The 17,500-nt window shown below is 42.3% G+C and overlaps 1 protein-coding gene across 1 annotated transcript in view; it reads left to right on the top strand.

Moving 5' to 3' along the window:
• Positions 1 to 560: 560 nt before the first annotated feature.
• Positions 561 to 17,500, top strand: part of snap25a (synaptosome associated protein 25a) — a 40,264-nt gene continuing 23,324 nt past the window's right edge. The window contains exon 1 of the mRNA XM_071914235.2: positions 561 to 588. The gene's annotated coding sequence lies outside the window, so the exon portion shown is untranslated. The remainder of the gene's footprint in view (positions 589 to 17,500) is intronic.

Raw genomic sequence — 17,500 nt, 5'->3', positions numbered from 1 at the left:
TTTTAAAGGGATTTTGTCTGAAAATCTGGATGCCTCAAACCAGGATGGTCCTGGATAAACCAGCAGGCCTGTGTTGATGGATGAATAAATTGATCTAATCATGAATAATCCATATCCTATATACAGTATATACTGCATATGGCAGGCCTGCAGTGGGATATGAAGCATTTTACAACAACAGCATGTCAAAATATAAATATTCAGATATTCAGTGGTTGCATTGAACTGTTATCCATGCATACGCAGCTGGACATTATCACAAAGACTTGCAGAAGTCTCTCTCTCTCTCACTTTCTCTCTCTCTCTCTTTCTCTCTCTCTCTCTCTCTCTCTCTCTCTCTCTCTCTCTCTCTCTCTCTCTGACAGATATCTATTAAAAGCTGCTGCTGACGTCAAAAGCGTCCGCCATCTTTGACGAGAGCTGCACTGCTTTCCCCCATTGAAGAAGAACTGAGGAGGATTCAGCCAACGCACAGTGCCTTTGCAGCAACCCAGTCATATACAGAGAGGGGCTGATATCGGTTAGTTGTTGAAATACGCAGAGATTTCCTCCCTATTACTGACTGCGGGACACCGACAACGGGCACAGGTAGGAGAGAAAAAAATACATTTTCTACCTTGTTTGTACCATTCATGTTTGTTAATTGGGTTCTTTTTTTATGTAATGAAGCAGATGTGATTTGTATTTGTGAGCTATTAGCGGTGGATGTCCGTTTTCTCTGTTTTTATCCGCCAATGCCAGCCGGGATAATAGTGATGCAAACGCCCATATTTCTCATTGTGGTTAAATTTCTGCATAAATGGGAATATATTGGATTCTTTGCGGCACTGTTGATGGAAAGAGAGGGGTAAAGGAAGGAAGGAGGCAGGGAAGGAAGCACGGAAGGAAGGAGGGAAGGCAGAAAAGGCAATGCATGACCCCCTGGGTGATAAATCTGAAACGCGCAGTGGATTGCTGAAAGGATGCACTGTATGCGGTGTGTTATCATGCCTGTATGAGGTGTGGGCGTTTTCTGCGTTTCAGCACCTTGGACAGCGACACAGCCTCGAAGCTTTTACCTCCCAGATGTAAAACACACTCAGGGAGACGCATTGTGAAATAAATGGGAGTCGTCTTGAGTCGATTCTGTATCCAAAAACCCGCATTGCAAAGGATTTCTGAGGGGGAAGGGGGCGGCGGGGAGGGGGGGGGGGTTTGCCAAGCATTTATACCAGGCAAATATTTTTGGGGGATTTTTACAAAAAAATCACTCCTGTGGGTGATGGAGACTCATCTCCTACCTCGGAGCTGATAGAGGCAGCAGGTAGACTGCTGATGTCGCAGCAAAATTGTGAATCATGAATCAATCTATCGCACTCATGTCAGACAGAAAAAAAACAAAAAACAAAATTGCATCCCCGCTGATTTGGAATGGAAACGAGTCTGAAACATCTCGCAACTGAGATTGCGGTGGATGCGTCTGCGACTGATTGGGGGAATGTCATGTAATAGTAAACTGCGCCACGGTGAAGTCGGCGGGAGGAGGGTCGCCTCTATAAACAGCAGAGGAGGCATGATCCAACTCCGTGAGCGCGTCGCTGCCTTTATGTCTTTTTACGCAGTGGCTTTGCATCATAAGCGGCGAGATCTTTATGCCATATTTACGTGACGAGGCGACGGTAGAAATGATCGGTGGTGGTTGGACGATGGGCGGGGGCTGGAGTCGAGGAGAGGGGAGAAGGGAGCGGGGGAGGACCGCGGTGAAACCCGCACTATGACACCCCCTAACCCCCCCTTGGTGGTAAATGACAGCAGATGCAGGGACTTTGTGGCTTAGTGTATTGACGCCCCTGAATGAAACGGCGTCCTGTCCCGTCTGTCGCGCACGGCGCACAATGGCCGCTGTGCGCTGAAGTGGTACCCGAGCCTCATGGTCCTGATGCAGAAATAACTTGAAACACTGCAAAGGGCGACGTGATTGTTGAATGAATCTAGACGTTTGACGATGCGGCACATGATCTATTTAGGTCGTGTTGATCTCTGGCGCACCTGAAGATAGTGTAGCATGTGATGACAGGGGGTGGTGGTGTAACTGTTGATGGTCATTTTCAGATGCTATCACTCCAGTGCTGACTGAAGGTTTACCACATCACTTCAAATCAGTGCATTTGCATCCTGCGCCACAACTTAAAGGGGAAATTGAACAGAAGATGCCCTACTAAAAAAATCACCATAATATTCCTATAGGGGCTTATAGTGAGTCTGTGGTGCTTAATAGTGAGTTTATCTCAAGGCTATAATATTCTTTTGCTTTGATATTTGCATAGTATCCCTTTAAAATTGATTCTAGGGTTATTATACTTCTTTTTCAAAGTGAGCAGAGAAATGTAACCTGTATATCTAAAGGAAGAACACAGGCCTTGGACACTGACAGCTTTATATTGAGGATAGAGGTGGACTATAGTCTATATGGAGAGCGCAGTAAAGCCCCCCGGGACGCTCCGGTTGCCATGACCGCTACACCATATCGCCTTTATGCGGTTTCCACTGTTTGGACTGCAGAGAGGGAGAGAGAGAGAGACACAGAGAGAGGGGGTTGGGGGGGGGGGTGTCAGGCCTACTGCACACACACTGTGAAGGGGCTGTTCTCTGGATAAATGGTGACTCACGATACCATCACCGTCCGCTGATTGTTTTCTCAGAAACAGCCGGGCCGTCGTTCATTTCACAGGGGCAGTTTTATGCCCTGCCTGCTGCACTGGTGTGAAATTAAACGAAAGGGTTGTAGAGATCAATGACTGTGAATACTTGGCTGGCCGGCCGGCTGGCTGGCTCACTGGCTCGCTGGCTGGCTGGCTGGCTGGCTGGCTGGCTGGCTGGTTGGCTGGCTGGCTGGTTGGCTGGCTGGTTGGCTGGCTGGCTGGCTGGCTGGCTGGTTGGCTGGCTGGTTGGCTGGCTGGCTGGCTGGCTGGCTGGCTGGCTGGCTGGTTGGCTGGCTGGTTGGCTGGTTGGCTGGTTGGCTGGCTGGCTGGCTGGCTGGCTGGCTGGCCGGTTGGCTGGCTGGTTGGCTGGCTGGCTGGCTGGCTGGCTGGCTGGCTGGCTGGTTGGCTGGCTGGTTGGCTGGTTGGCTGGTTGGCTGGCTGGCTGGTTGGCTGGCTGGTTGGCTGGTTGGCTGGTTGGCTGGCTGGCTGGCTGGCTGGCCGGTTGGCTGGCTGGCTGGCTGGCCGGTTGGCTGGCTGGCTGGCTGGCTGGCTGGCTGGTTGGCCGGCTGGCCAGCTGGCTGGCTGCGCATTGCGTGTTTTGGTGCAGGTACAGCTCTCACTTGTTTTTCCTCTATCAAGCAGGGCCTCATCCATTTCTGATTTGGGCTCACTGGCAGCAGAGAGCTTAAAGTCTCAAAAAACATGAAGATCAAACTCTGACTATCAAAAGCTTGACCATTCAGATTCCTCAGAAATGTTAATCAGCTTTATTGCCTTTACAATATCTTATGGTTTGATGAATATACACTGATAATGCTTAAATACCAAACCAAAATAGTAAGCCATCTCAGATAGCGTAGACCCTGAAAAGTCCTGAACAGGCCCGAACCAACCATTCATCACATGTCTGCCCATGCATAACCAACTATACACATTATCCTCATAACATGATGCTCTCACATTGGTCTTGAATGAAATGCAGATACAGACAGACAAATTAAAGGGTCCTATCCAAACTGAAACAGCAGTTAGTTCTTCCTAACTCTCGGTCTGAGGAACTCTCATTGAACAAGCCAAATGCCTGTTAGGTCTTCACATGTCTAATAAATTCAGTATTATTCCATAATAAGTTTTAGCAGTCGTTTTGTAAGAAAAGGAGTTGCTTTTTTCAGGTATTTCATTTTGGAGTGAACCTCATCTTTCTCTCTACTTAAGGCTCAGAATCACAAAAGACATTTTAAATGTTAGCAAATTGATTGTCTGGATCAACAGAGGATAGAGAGACACAGACAGTGAAGGAGAGAGAGAGAGAGAGAGAGAGAGAGAGAGAGAGAGAGAGAGAGAGAGAGAGAGAGAGAGAGAGGGAGAGAAAGGAGAGAGTCAGCTAAATTCCTAAAATGTAAATGTCTTTCTTTCTCACTGTCTTATATTCCAAATAATTGCCGCATCGTCGCGGTTCAATTTTTAGCTGCATGACATTCGCCGCATTAGGAGGATATCTGGTGATATTTTGTGGTGGTGAACTGTGCTGTTCTCTCTCCCTCTCTCCCTCTCTCTCTCTCTCTCTCTCTCTCTCTTTCTGTCCGAACAGTGAAGGCTATTCTGGGTTCATGGTCCAGAGGCAGGGGGGACATGGCTATTCTGTCTGGGATTACGACAAGGGATTATGTCTGGTTGTTGGAGATATCATAATGGGGTTATTCCTCCGTTTTCAGGGTCTTTATTTTCTGTGTGCAAAGTCTCCCACGTGGCTCTAAGCTTTGGAAAAGATCATCTTCAGTTTCAAGATTCAGGTTTATTTCTGTTTAAAGCGCATTTACAGTAGCTGCATGGTGTTTACACTTTGCAGAGGTTAAAACATGTTGAAAGGACATCCGTTAAAAAGAGCGAGACAAATGGAAAACAGAAGAGGGAAACATACAGAGACGGGAAGGGAATCAGATTAATGAAGCAAAAGCAATATTGCAAGTCATTATTTTAACAGGTTAACACAGGATTGATTTTTAAAGATTCAGTAGCCTATTTGAAGTGTTTATTTTTAATTATCCTGCAAGTGATATTAGATTAGAGTATTTGTGAGTGTGATTGGCCTGTGAGCCATGTGGTCGATGCACACCAATTTCATTTTTGATTAAGTTACATGGTCAGTGGAGTTTCTATACAAGAGCAATAGCTAAGGGGCAGCGGAAACAGCAAGTCAGGGAGAAACAGAGTGTGTTTGTTGTGTCCAGTCAGCCCCCACGGGGAAACCTATCACTTTCTTTGAGACACTCTGCATGTAAACAAAAACACAGAGAAACAAAATGGCCGCTCCCGAGGCCTCGTATAGCTGTGACGATGCAGAGAGGGAGGCGCATTTCCTCGCTCACCGAACCACATTGTACACATGAATTTTAGATTTACAGTATGTTGACAGTATGTAAAGAATTAACTACCTTTCCTCTCACTATGACACAGCACTGGATATCATGTAGGATAGAAAGAGACCATAAACTGAAACTTTTTCTTCTTCTTTCAGCTATAATTTTCAGTATTCTGAAAGCAGTCTTATAAATACATTTTGTAAAACTAGTCAGGTTGATATCATGGTCCCATTGTACTGTTAAATAGTTATTATTGGGGATTAGGTACCAGATATGCGCAAAATAGTAGTCAATAATACATTTTCAATGCTTTGAAAAAAGCAGGAGGACAGCTTGACTCATCTAAATTTAGTCTTGTTTATCTTGCCTTAAGTTTGCCTTTTCTTGCAAGTGATGTGACAGCTTTAGAGAGTTTTATCTTCCAAGTGATGTTCTCCCTTTTGAGGCTCTTCTGGAGAGGAAAATCAAAAACTCCTCCAGTAGTTGAAACATTTGAAACCGTATTCATCAGACAGAGTCATCTCTGAGGCCACTGTGCTGTCAGGCTTTGTCATCCTCCTGCCTTCTGCCCCCCCTCTCTCACTCAGAGGTTAGATTACCAGACTTTTGATTGATGAAAGGAATTTAGAAAATGAAAATGGAAGTGATGAGAAAGAGAGGGGGGGAGGGAAATGAAGAAAGGGAGAAAGTAAAGAGAGAAATAACCAGACTGAAAGATTGCCAGATTGAATCATTTGAAGGAATGATGATAAGATGAAGACATTTGTGCAAGAAAATGTCCTCAGCCTGCTCCTGCAAAGTAAACATTACAAATACAGACGTTGGCTTCTATTCAAAAGCTCAGACTATCCAGGACAAATATTTTCATTTTGCCTGGTTTTGGGATTAACTCATTTACAGACAGGACCTCGTTGAAGTATCTTTGCTAAAAATATGTCCCAGGAATAAACTTTGTGCGTCACTTTCACTATGGCAATCTGATATTGTTTTGGAATACAATCTGCATGCGGACTGCTACAGTTTCACATCGAGCTGTAGCAGCAAACATATCGTTTTCACTATAGAATTAAAGATGGCTATGACCGTATTGAATTGTAAGCCTTCCCTACTTGACCGAAGCTTTCACCGCCAGGATAAAAGCATGTATAGACATCTTATCCCCGCCTCAACGAAGCATAAAGTCACCAATTAATCTGCTCGGGTCAACATGAATATGTCCTCCGCTTTCTACATTACATGGCATTGTGTGTTCAGGTGCTTTGACAATAAGGCTGAGGAGATATCAGTCTTCTGCAAACTTGATACTGTATACAGTGTGGAGAAGGTTTTCATTCAAGGATCAATGGAGCAGTGTGTGTGTGTGTGTGTGTGTGTGTGTGTGTGTGTGGTTTTTAGGGGGGTGATATTGTTGCTCTACCTCTGTCAGTGGGGTTGGGTAATTTATGATGCTGCAGTGCAGCCGACCAGGATTGTCAGTGCAGGTTGCCCTCTGCAGTGCTTTTACATAAACCTTAAACAGCAGGTAAACACAGGAGAGCTGGGGATCTGTGAATATCTGACTGACTGTTTCACCTGAGCTGAAGTGCATTGTGTCATAAACGCATTTTGTGTATTATAAGTGTATATGTGCTTTTATTGCATTACAATATGAAAACTACATACAAAATAAAGCACTATAGCATGATGCATTATGACATATTATGAGTCTAGTATGACTATGTAATGAATTTATTATCTATACACAAAGGGTACAAACTAACAAACAATTTTCTCACATTGTGTGTATTACAGTACATTATACAATGTACTCGTATTGCTTATAATGCTTTCATAATGTACTTAAAATGCCTTGCGAGCAATGCCTCAAGAAAAGTGTCAGGATTATTGATTCTATTAGACTGATCAACATTTAACTTAGACATAGCAGTCTCCTCTCTGGCTGTCATTGTCGATAATTGTGTGTTGTTGGTATGAAGCCAGTAAATAATGCAATAATGATGGAGATCCTGGTTCAGATACAAGCTACATGGGAGAATACAGTCATTTACATACAATTGTAGGTAACAAGCTTCATTTACGTCGACTACGCTGTTAACTGAATGCATTTTGTCTTGCCAGAACAAAATAAAACAACTTCTTTATCGTCAAATATTGCTGAAATTCATCTTTCTTTCATCTAAACATTAATTTCGTCTTTCAAGTTGTTCTGTTCAGTAGAAAAGTGCAGCCATTTCCTTCTTTGTGTTATACAGAGTTAAATGCATTTCACTATAGCACTGTTAAAGTGTTACTGCACATTCACAACATCATTACACAAATCAGATATTCACGACAGATAGCTTTTTTACAGTTCTACACCGGCTCGGACAGATACAGAAGGCAGCAGAGGGGTGATTTGATATTTTTATGATGAGTGACTACAGATTCTGTCAGAAGGTATTTCTCGGCCCATGGGTCCACCTAATTGCTTTTTAATGTCTTTGTTTTTATGACTTCTCAAATATTTAACAGGCTCTAATGTGACACTGAAGTGGCCCGGCGACCGAGGCTTTAGTCCATGAAGTAGAAAGTGCGACTCCTTTTAAAGCACCGCAGGTATCCTGCTGGACTGTGAAATAAACCGCTGGGGATCTCGCTCACTGAATGGATTTCCTGCATGGAGCCTCCAAACGGGACTTTGCTCTCGAGTAAAAGCAACATAATGAGGTGTTGTAATCCCGTACTGTACAAACACGCACCATGCCAAAAAGCCATGACCAAAGGGATAATGAAAGACATCAATATTGATTAGGGCATAACGGTTTGATGGCCTATTACCACAGCATCACTAAAACATCAGGAATTGTATCTCTGCACTCTGGGGCTGCGTTGAACGTTTCCTGCCTGGGATTCCATCAAACCTGCAGATATAAAAAGGACATCTGCCGCATTTTTTTCACCCAGAGAGCCTTTGCATCTCAGCCCCGACTTTTATTACGTCGTAAAACGAAGAGAGGTTGTGCTTCTAATTCAAAACAGGCTGCAGAGCCCTCTACAGTAATCGCTAGGTTGGCTAGGTTGGTCATGTGTTCCTCTGCATCCCATTTTCTCTCCTACGCCCCCGCCGACAGCCCCTGGGCGCCCCTCACGGTCATGTTTTGCTTGTCAAATGTCATATCTCCACGGCCCTCTAGCAGCCAGAGTGTCATCTGTAATAGCCGCACTGTTAATAAACGTGTCCCCGGGTGCTCCCAAGGGTGGGCGAACGAGCCGGCCACAACCCCTTTTTACCCACGGAGACCACAGAGGTGACTGTGAGCAAAGTGTTGAAGGGCGTTGGCAGCGCTCATGTTTGGCCCGGTATGCTTTGAATACCAAATTATGGCCTCATCAAAGGAATGGTTTCAATGCTGAGGCTCCCTTTCTGCTTCTATTCCTGTCTTTTCTCTGCTCTTCCTGACGGACGATAGGAAAAATGTGACCATAAAAGACACAAGACGGCAGATGGGCGCTAATACATAAAAACAGAGGAAAGAAAGTGACGTTTTTATCCATCTGCAGCATGGAAAGGTCCTTGATGAGAGATCCTCGATCTGCTGGTTGCCTGTTTCCATCCATCCATTGTCCCCGCTGCCTCACACTCCAGTTGTTTCCAAGGAGCAGGGAGCCGGCTGATAAGGAGCGAGCGCAGCACCAATAGGGAGGGAGAGGGGGGGTTCAGCCTTAAATCAACCTCAGTCTATCTGGTTCTCTATTAGCAAGTGCAGCAGCAAGGGCCGTCTTCAAAGGATTATAAATAGGATGTTGAGGAAGGACATTGTTTTAGCACAGGTGCTGCATCACATTGAGCAATACACATCATTTAAACGTCTATGCTTTACCTCTCATATAGCCCAGGATCATTTTCAGCGTATAGCCCAGTTTTAGACCAAGCAGTATTATTACATATAATGCAGGTCCTTTCTCCTCAGTCTCCTCAGTGATTTCTCTTTTCAGATGTTTCAGAAGATGTCTTAATGGTCTGACAAAAGGCTTGAACATCTCTCAGAACTCTAGCTCTTTGGCTAAGCTGGTAGTGGACGTAAGTACAAAGCCACATGGAACCAAACTTCCACACAGTGAATCCTGACTTTCTAGTCATGCTGGTCGGCCTTGTTCACTAGTTGTGTGTATCTAAGCTTCTTCCTTTTGTGTGCCTCTTGGACCACATCTTCCACAGTGAGCCTTAAAAACAAAACAGTCTGCTGAGTGTTGGACCACAGTACCAGGTCAGGACTTAGGCTGGTGCTGACTGTCTCTGGTGGGACTGTATGTTACTGGCCTATATCTGCTCACATTGCCTCCCGGACTGCCTTAACTTGTGCCTTCTCAGCAAGAATCTTTCTTCACTTGTGCTCCTTTATATGTATATAAAGAACAATTTGATGCAAAGGTCTCTCTCCTATTAAAAATGTATTCATCTTAATCTTCTCTTAACTCTTAATTATTGCTGCCAGGCATTTCTACACTTGTTTACAAAGCAAGTGTATCGATCTTGGCAAAGGCTAAATTTAAATGTTAAGATAAAGATGAGCCTTTAATAAGGCCTGTGGAGAAAGTGATGCACTGCAGCAGCAAATAGTGATAGGATACAACAAGTTGATATGATATGTCTTTTATGTCTTATATGTCTTGTAGGATATATCTTGATAGGATGTGTCTGAACGCTCCTACAGTATGTCTGAGCACAGAGGACGTGTGTTATCTTCACCTCTCCACTTCTTGAGGTTTTGTAGTGATCATGGACCATCATAGGTTGCTCCAATAATAAACTTAATCCTAGATGCCTCTATATTCCAAAATTCTCTCCAGCTAAGCTTCTTGCTGTCTACACTTTCACACTTCATTCATTGTGCCTGCCTAGCTTGAGAAACTGCTTTGGCACCTCTTGCCTTCTCTCACTCGCCCAACAATAACCCTCTGTCTGAGTGCCAACTTTGCTCTCTGAACTGCTTCTTTAGGATTTCCATCCAGTTGCTAGAGTTGCTTCCTTCCTGCTACCCTTCCTACTGTTGTGTTTAGACTCGGCTAGCATCAAATAGTGGCTAAATTTTGTGCATTTGAATTCCTCTGTTAGGCTAGTTAATAAAGTATAGTATAGTTAATAATAATAATAATATAGTTAGGCTGCAAATAAATTCAATACACTGTAGGAATGGCAGAATAGAATGAGGAATCATGATTCTGTATGATACAGTAGGAACATTACATGAACACAGTGGTAAAAACATGGTGTTGTCATGCTGCAGGCACGCTCACAGCAAGGACAGACGATATTGCTCAGCCTGGAGCAGTGAATGTCTCATACATTTTGCATAATTCCTGGATAGTATATTTTGACAATGCATGTTGCTATGACAACATAGCAGCCAATGTGCTCTCGTTTACTGTAACGGAAAGATGCAGCTTGCATGATTTTATATGTCCATGTAGAGTTGATTTTGTCTGTTTTATACTACCAATCAAACGTTTGGGCACACCATATTTTTCTTTATTTGTACTATTTTCCACATTTTAGAATAAATCAAAACGAATGACAAATTGAATTATGCAGTGACCAAAAGAGTGTTAAACAAATCAAACCTATCTTATATTTTAGATTCTTTAAAGTAGCCGCCCTTTGCCGTAATGGAAAGGCAAAGGCTTTGGAAAGAAATTCATACACAGGCATCAACTTCACTATTTATATTTGTCTAAGAAACAAATTTCAAGCATTTAAGCATAAGCCTTTAGATCAAAATAAGACTTTAAGATCATGAAAAACATAGTACATTCAATCAGGTGTGTCCAAACTTATGACTGGTATGTATACACAACAGATGGTATGTGATTTCATATGTCTAGTGGTCTTTTTTTATTAATGGTGGAGTTGTGAAGCATTATTTTTTATATTTCCCTGTAATAATCTCAATATTTCTCTCAATGTTACCCTAAAATCAAGGGGGAAAAAATGTCATAACATGTGTTGACAGGCGATATACCGTTCCCTCTCCTCCTCAAATTGGTATTTGGCCGTTTGACAACCCCAGTGACTGCAGTCAGGGCCTCACTGGAGAAGAAAGGCATGAAAAGGTCACCTGCTCAAAGGTTCAGGTTCACCGTAACACCGCGGCGTTTCAAGTGTTGCCCCCTCACTGAAGTGGATAGCTTGCACTGTTATGATCCTCCGGCTCCCGCTCCTTCAGCCATGTGTTTCTCAGATGTGGATGGTTACAGTGAGGCCACATGAATAAGTGATGGGGTCTGTGACTTCTCCAGGTCAATAATGCATGGTATCCTTTGTAGAGCGGGCCACTGGGATGCCGCCTCAGCACTTAATGCTAGCTGCTCGGCGGAGAGAGAGAGCCGGAGCTGTAGTGACACTTGGGCTTGTTGTGTAATATTGTGTCATTGTTGTTATTATCCCGGCTCGCTGCGGTTCCTGGAAGGATAGTGTCACGTTAGTGCCGTGATGATAATCTGTCGAAACCTCCAAAAAAAACACCCTCAGCATAGAATTAGAGTGGATAGAACAGGCATTTCCTTCTCCCATGTTGTTCTTTTGTACCCCTAAAATGGCTGACGTGGAAATTTGAAAATATTACTAGCATCGTTTTATATGTTTATATCGTTTTCTATTTATTTTATGGCTGCCATTTTAACAGCATCAGCCAAATGGATATTCAAGTATATTAACTTAAATAGGAATGCCCATATTGTCCATTCCAGTTCAGTGTATTTCTGTATGGAGCGATAAGAGCCACACTAAGTGAAGAACCGTAGTAACCTTTACGATTAAGTCATTTTACTTAAGTAGATTTATTTTTACAAGGGCAATTCACAACAATCTATCAACGTTACTGTGCTAGTTTTGGCCAGATGGCGAGTTTTAAACTGCAGTCCCTGGAGATGACCTTTAAATGCAGTTATTGCCGTATAAAATGCAATGTTTGCTCACAAGGTTAATTTGGCTCTGAATATGAATGTATCATCTTGTGTTTGGTCCGTGGGAAGAGGGATGGTGTAGGTTGTAATAGCAAGAGAGAACAGTGATAGCAACTATGAGAATATGTTCAGGACTTGCCAACATAAGCTAAAAATGAGAAGATATTTCTCTGTCAAGCTGATAGATATGTTAACAATCTGCTCCTAACTGCATTCATCCTACAGGAGTGATGCCTCAGAACAAAATGATTCAATGTGTGGTGAAATATGCAGAATAGTTCAACTACACAATCCATCAAAGACGTCTGTCATTGTAGAAAATAAAGAGAAATGCATCGGATGCAAGGACAAAGCTGCAGAGTCTGAGACTGAAACTGGAAAGCAAACAAAATGGCAGCCAACACACACATGCACACGCAGGCATGCACATACACACACACACAAAGAGAAAGAGAGAAAGACACAAACACACACACATCTCTATGGCTCTATGTGCATGCAACAGCACAAAACAAAGATCTATTGTCTCTCTAGCTGTAAGCCACAACAATGATTCATCTTACCCTCATGGCAATATCGTATCTAGTATTAATATGTCTATGTTACAGCCTTCATATAGATTTTTTTTTTTTTATCTCACTAGTAAATTTTCAACCAAGGTCAGGTGAACAGAAAGCCTCCTGGAAGCGACAGCAGGGCAAAATTTACAGGAGTAGCCGAAATTCTGTCACATTTTTTTTACAAATTGCTCTGTAGAAAAGGAAAGGGACCAGCACTCTGAGCGGTAGAATGTAATTCCAGTTTAGCCGAAATAATTTACTGTAGAAGATAGAGAATGTAACGTGAAACGTATTCAGAACATAATTGATGCACAGTGTCGTGTATGTGATGGATACCAGTACAGTCTTTTTTTTTTTACTGTTATTTATCCAGGGAAAGTTTTCTGAGCATGTACATATAATGATTTCAGCAGCAGTCTGCTTCACATTCATACAGGCAAAAAGATCGAGAGAGAGAAGGAGCGAGGAAAAGGAGAGAGAGAGAGAGAGAGAATAAAGGACAGAGGAAATGAGAGATACAAAAGGAGAAAGGAGGAAAAGAAATGAGGAAGTGTCATGGCGGAGCTGCTGGTGGGGGTTTGGTAGATGTTCTCCAAGCAGAGTTTGATTGGACAAGGCAAGAAATATGCCGTCCTGCAGGGGAATGTGTTGGGGGGGGGGGGATGGAAATAAGGGCATCTTCATATTTTTCATTAGTGTTCCCATGGCGATTATACTGTAGTGTCACTCTGGAGGTAGCAAACAGGGGGATGGATGGATGTTTGGATGGATGGATAGATGGATGGATGTTGTATCAAGCATTCATGGAAGATATTTGAGAAAGGGAAATTATAGTAATAGTTTAGTATAGAAATTCAGGTATTAGCTGGGTTTTATTGCCCAATCAGTTAATCAAAATGCTGTTGATGAATGTGCAGTGTTCGCCGTTTCTCTGGTAATTGCCTTGGAATCTGTTGTAACTGCCGTGCAACTCATATACCAGATTTTACAACATCTTTTCTAGTCCCATAAATATGGTGCTAATCAGCAAACCTCACTCTCCCACAGTCCTTGGGGTGAAATGGGTGTAATAAAGAATGTGTGTGTGTGTGTGCGTGTATATATGTTATATATACGTTGATGGGTTTGTGTGTTTAGTGTAGGCGTACACTTTCCAGGTCAGAGATTTCCAGTTCTCATTCCCGTTGGGTTGATAAGTCACAGTGGTTTCCATTTCCCGCCTTAATCTACAGTGTCAGTGTGCCACATCTCTGCTGATGACAAGGTGACAGAAACACAGGCGCAAGGGACGTGTGTGTGTATGTCTGTGTCTTCACGCACATTATGTGTGTGTGTGCGTGCGTGCTTGATACTAGAAAGGCCAGTGGATTTGGGGCGAGGAGACTAAAAATCAAGAATATGAAAGTTTAACAATACTGATTTGTGCTGAAAGTGGGTCTAGGAAAAGAAAAGGACATTTCAGCTATAATTCAAAACAGTCGTCAGTTGGCTTTTCTAGTGTTAAATGCCTTTTTTTTTCTTGTCATATGTAGTGTTAGGTAGTGCTTCGGTGACAAAGCAAAATATCTACATAGTGTCATGCATCCATGTGCTGTAACTGCAGTCTTTATATCCATATTTGTGTGGCTATAAATAAATGACTCAAATGGAGATTAGCCACATATTTTCCCTCATCAGTCGTTAACAAGGGAGATGTTTGTAAGATTTGTGCCAGTGATGGGGGCAGAGGGATTAAGAGATAGTTAGAGCAGACAACTGGATCTTAAGATGACTAATGTCTGGTGCTGTAATAAGATTTGGGAAGTGTTTATGGAAACGTTAAGTTTGGCAGTAAAACAACTTTGAGACCATTTTGCACAGATTTCCTTCTCACTGTTAACTGGTTTCTGCCATTTTATTTATTTTCAATTTTATTGTTCTATCACAGCATATTTCATTTGAGTATATTGATGTTAATGTCACATTTTTGCCAACTTGTTGTATTGTCATTTTTATTATACTGATATATTAATACAATTGATCAAATAATGACCCAGCGACCTAGTATTCTCGGCATGTGTTGAGATAACAGAGACGTGTGTGTACACTGTGAGTATGAGGTGTGTGTTTGATGTGTGTGTGTGTGTATGTGTGTTGGTCCACATGGTGTGTGTCTGCATGTCTGTGTGTGTATTCGGTGCTTTACCAAATTAAACGGCGGCACTTTGAGCCAGCTGTGTGGCAGATGTCTGGTGGAAACAAAGGAGTAAATCAGTGTAAATTAGCTGAATGAGTCTGTCAGTCTGTCTGTTTTACACTGTTGTCCAATCAGTCAGTGTCTATGGCTTTTCCCATAGGGACAGATGGAAACCAATATACAGTAAAAGGCAGTATAGATTACTGTAATCTGATTACAAGATATGTGTGTGAATAGGCAGTGTGGTTGGCGAGTAACAGATTACATGAAACAGGATTACAGTAATATCATTAAAAAAATCAGTTACAGCTTCAGGAAAAAAAATAATCAGATTAGATATGATGATTACTTGCTGGATTAGTTCAGTGGTTCTAAAAGTGTGGGAACAGATTAATGTCTATTATTTAATTTGTGCAGAAACATATTGCATTGTGAGAAGGGCTATTCTGGTGCAAATGTTATGATAAATATGGAGCATGCACACCATTGGCAGTTTTGCACTCCTCGAAATGGTGCTGGAAAAGATCCAGATCCACATCAAATCACCCACAGAAAAGACACGATGAAGATTCCTGCACACAAAATCCACCTCTGCTGTGTCTTTTTATCACCTGGCAGCCTTCATTTGTTTTCTTCCAACGGTTATAGGTTTCATTTTCCCTACTTTATCACCCAAACTACTCCAGACGGCTACACACCATCCTGTGCTAAATTAAAAACGTCAAATTCCTCTCAGATGGGGGGAAATGCTGGCCAACATTTTCTCAGATGGGAATCCCCAGACAGATGTGTGTGTCCTTATGAGGGGAGCACTGCATGAAGCTGGATGGTTAGTTGGCCTGTTGGTTAAAGAGGCGATTCTGTAACTCAAAGGTCACAAGTTTGATCCCTGTAATTTTCCCTACCTGCACACTCATTGAGAAAGGGCCGTAATGCCTAAAATGTGAAAATTTTAGCCTTGAGTCAGTGTGTGGATACAGTGGGAGCAGAGGTGAAAGACTTTACCCTGTTTATCACAGTGTCAGATGTGTCACCATCCCCCATTTCTCACCTTTTGACTATATTGACTGGATATCAGAGCCCTGCTGATCTCACTTCCTTGTTTCTTTTCATAATACTACGTTGTGTATCAGATATACTCCTGGGCAGTGCACTTGTAAGGAGAGAAACTTGTGATTTGGCTCTGCAGCTATGGGAGCTGGCTGTCAGTGCCCTCCCTCCCCTCCCCTCCCCACTGCATAAAAATGGTTGAATGAATGAATTTACTGGATCAGAGCACAATTCATACAGTACTTTTCCATTCTTGATGTAGCACATGATGGCGTAGTTGTCTGGAGTTTTGGTGGTAAAAGAGGAGAAAATGAAACCCACTGACCAGAATACTTCAACCATTCTCTTAATATAATACACTTTCATACAAATCAAATAATCACATTAATCTGTTCCTGGACCCTGAACTGACTCATTCAATGAATAATCACCTACTATATGTAATCTGATTAATTATTTTGTTAGTAACTGATTACAGTTACCAATATTTGTGATCAAATTACTCTAATTCTGTAATTTTGAACTGCTGCACTGGCTGATCCGACATAATTACTCTAACCTTTTTACTGCATAATAACATTGCTGTTAAATGTAATCTGTTCTGTAATCAGGGAGCACTGGATTGATTAATCCAACAAGTAATCATCTAGTCTATGTAATCTGATTACACAGTTTCAGTAACAGCATCACATTCGTACCTACTTACTAATAAGAAAGTATGTACTGAGGCATCATGCACTATTGAACAACAAGCATTTTCCTAACTTTTTTGTGCACTGTATACTGCTTCACCAACATAAATGAAGACTCAAAACCTCAAAATGTTGACAATGAATCATAAAATCCAACTCCAAAAAAATACACACTGATTAATGCATTGATTATGAAATCCTGGTCCTACTTGACGCCCCCTCCGCCATTTTTTGTATCTCCGTATTCTCAAGGACCTGATGATGAACTTGTCCCAGGGCCAAAACTGGAGGATTTAAAAGCAGGCAGTCCTGAGGGCAGCTAAGATACAAAATGCGAAACATGTAAATGAGATGTAGAATAAAAGGTCAGTGCAGCATGTTAAAACTTAATTGCCTGAATTTGGTTATATAACCGGGGACGGGGAGGCAATGCCCTCCCTTCCTTTGGCAAGTCATTTTGAAGTGTGTTTTGAATTGACTTGATTCAAACATTAAGCACTGCACTGCACAGGCCGCTCGGAGGTTTATATAACCCAACATGGCCGCCATTGATGTGAAGCGATGCAGGAGAGCGAGAGGAAAAGAGAGAGGGAGGGAGAAATCAGAGAGAGAATGGGCTGCGGAGAAGTGGAATAAACACTGTGCACAAACAGAGCTGTTTACCATGCTGCTGTGATACAAAGGACAGTTATGATGTTAACGTAGTTAGATCAAATACTAACTCTGAATTACAACTCGACTGAATCGCTGTTTGACTGAATCATTTCCAGTTCAACACATGATTATATACTGCAGATTATATCTGCAGCAGACCTGGGCAAAATAACAGCGGGATGTTTGAGGATGTCAGCTGTTAACTGACAAACGAGTGACTGAATAAACATCAAGATATAAAAGAGACTGTAACAGTGCAAGACTTAATCAATCCATAGGTAGGAGATAGCCAATCGTAATGCCTCATCCTACAATTTTGTATTGATTTGGTTGTGATTGTGGATGAATTCCTGAATTTCCATTATGTTTTAGTATCATGTTA

Source organism: Centroberyx gerrardi, chromosome 18 (assembly GCF_048128805.1).
Source record: "Centroberyx gerrardi isolate f3 chromosome 18, fCenGer3.hap1.cur.20231027, whole genome shotgun sequence".
In the NCBI taxonomy this organism is placed as follows: Eukaryota; Metazoa; Chordata; class Actinopteri; order Beryciformes; family Berycidae; genus Centroberyx; species Centroberyx gerrardi.
This window is presented reverse-complemented; position numbering and strand designations above follow the sequence as displayed.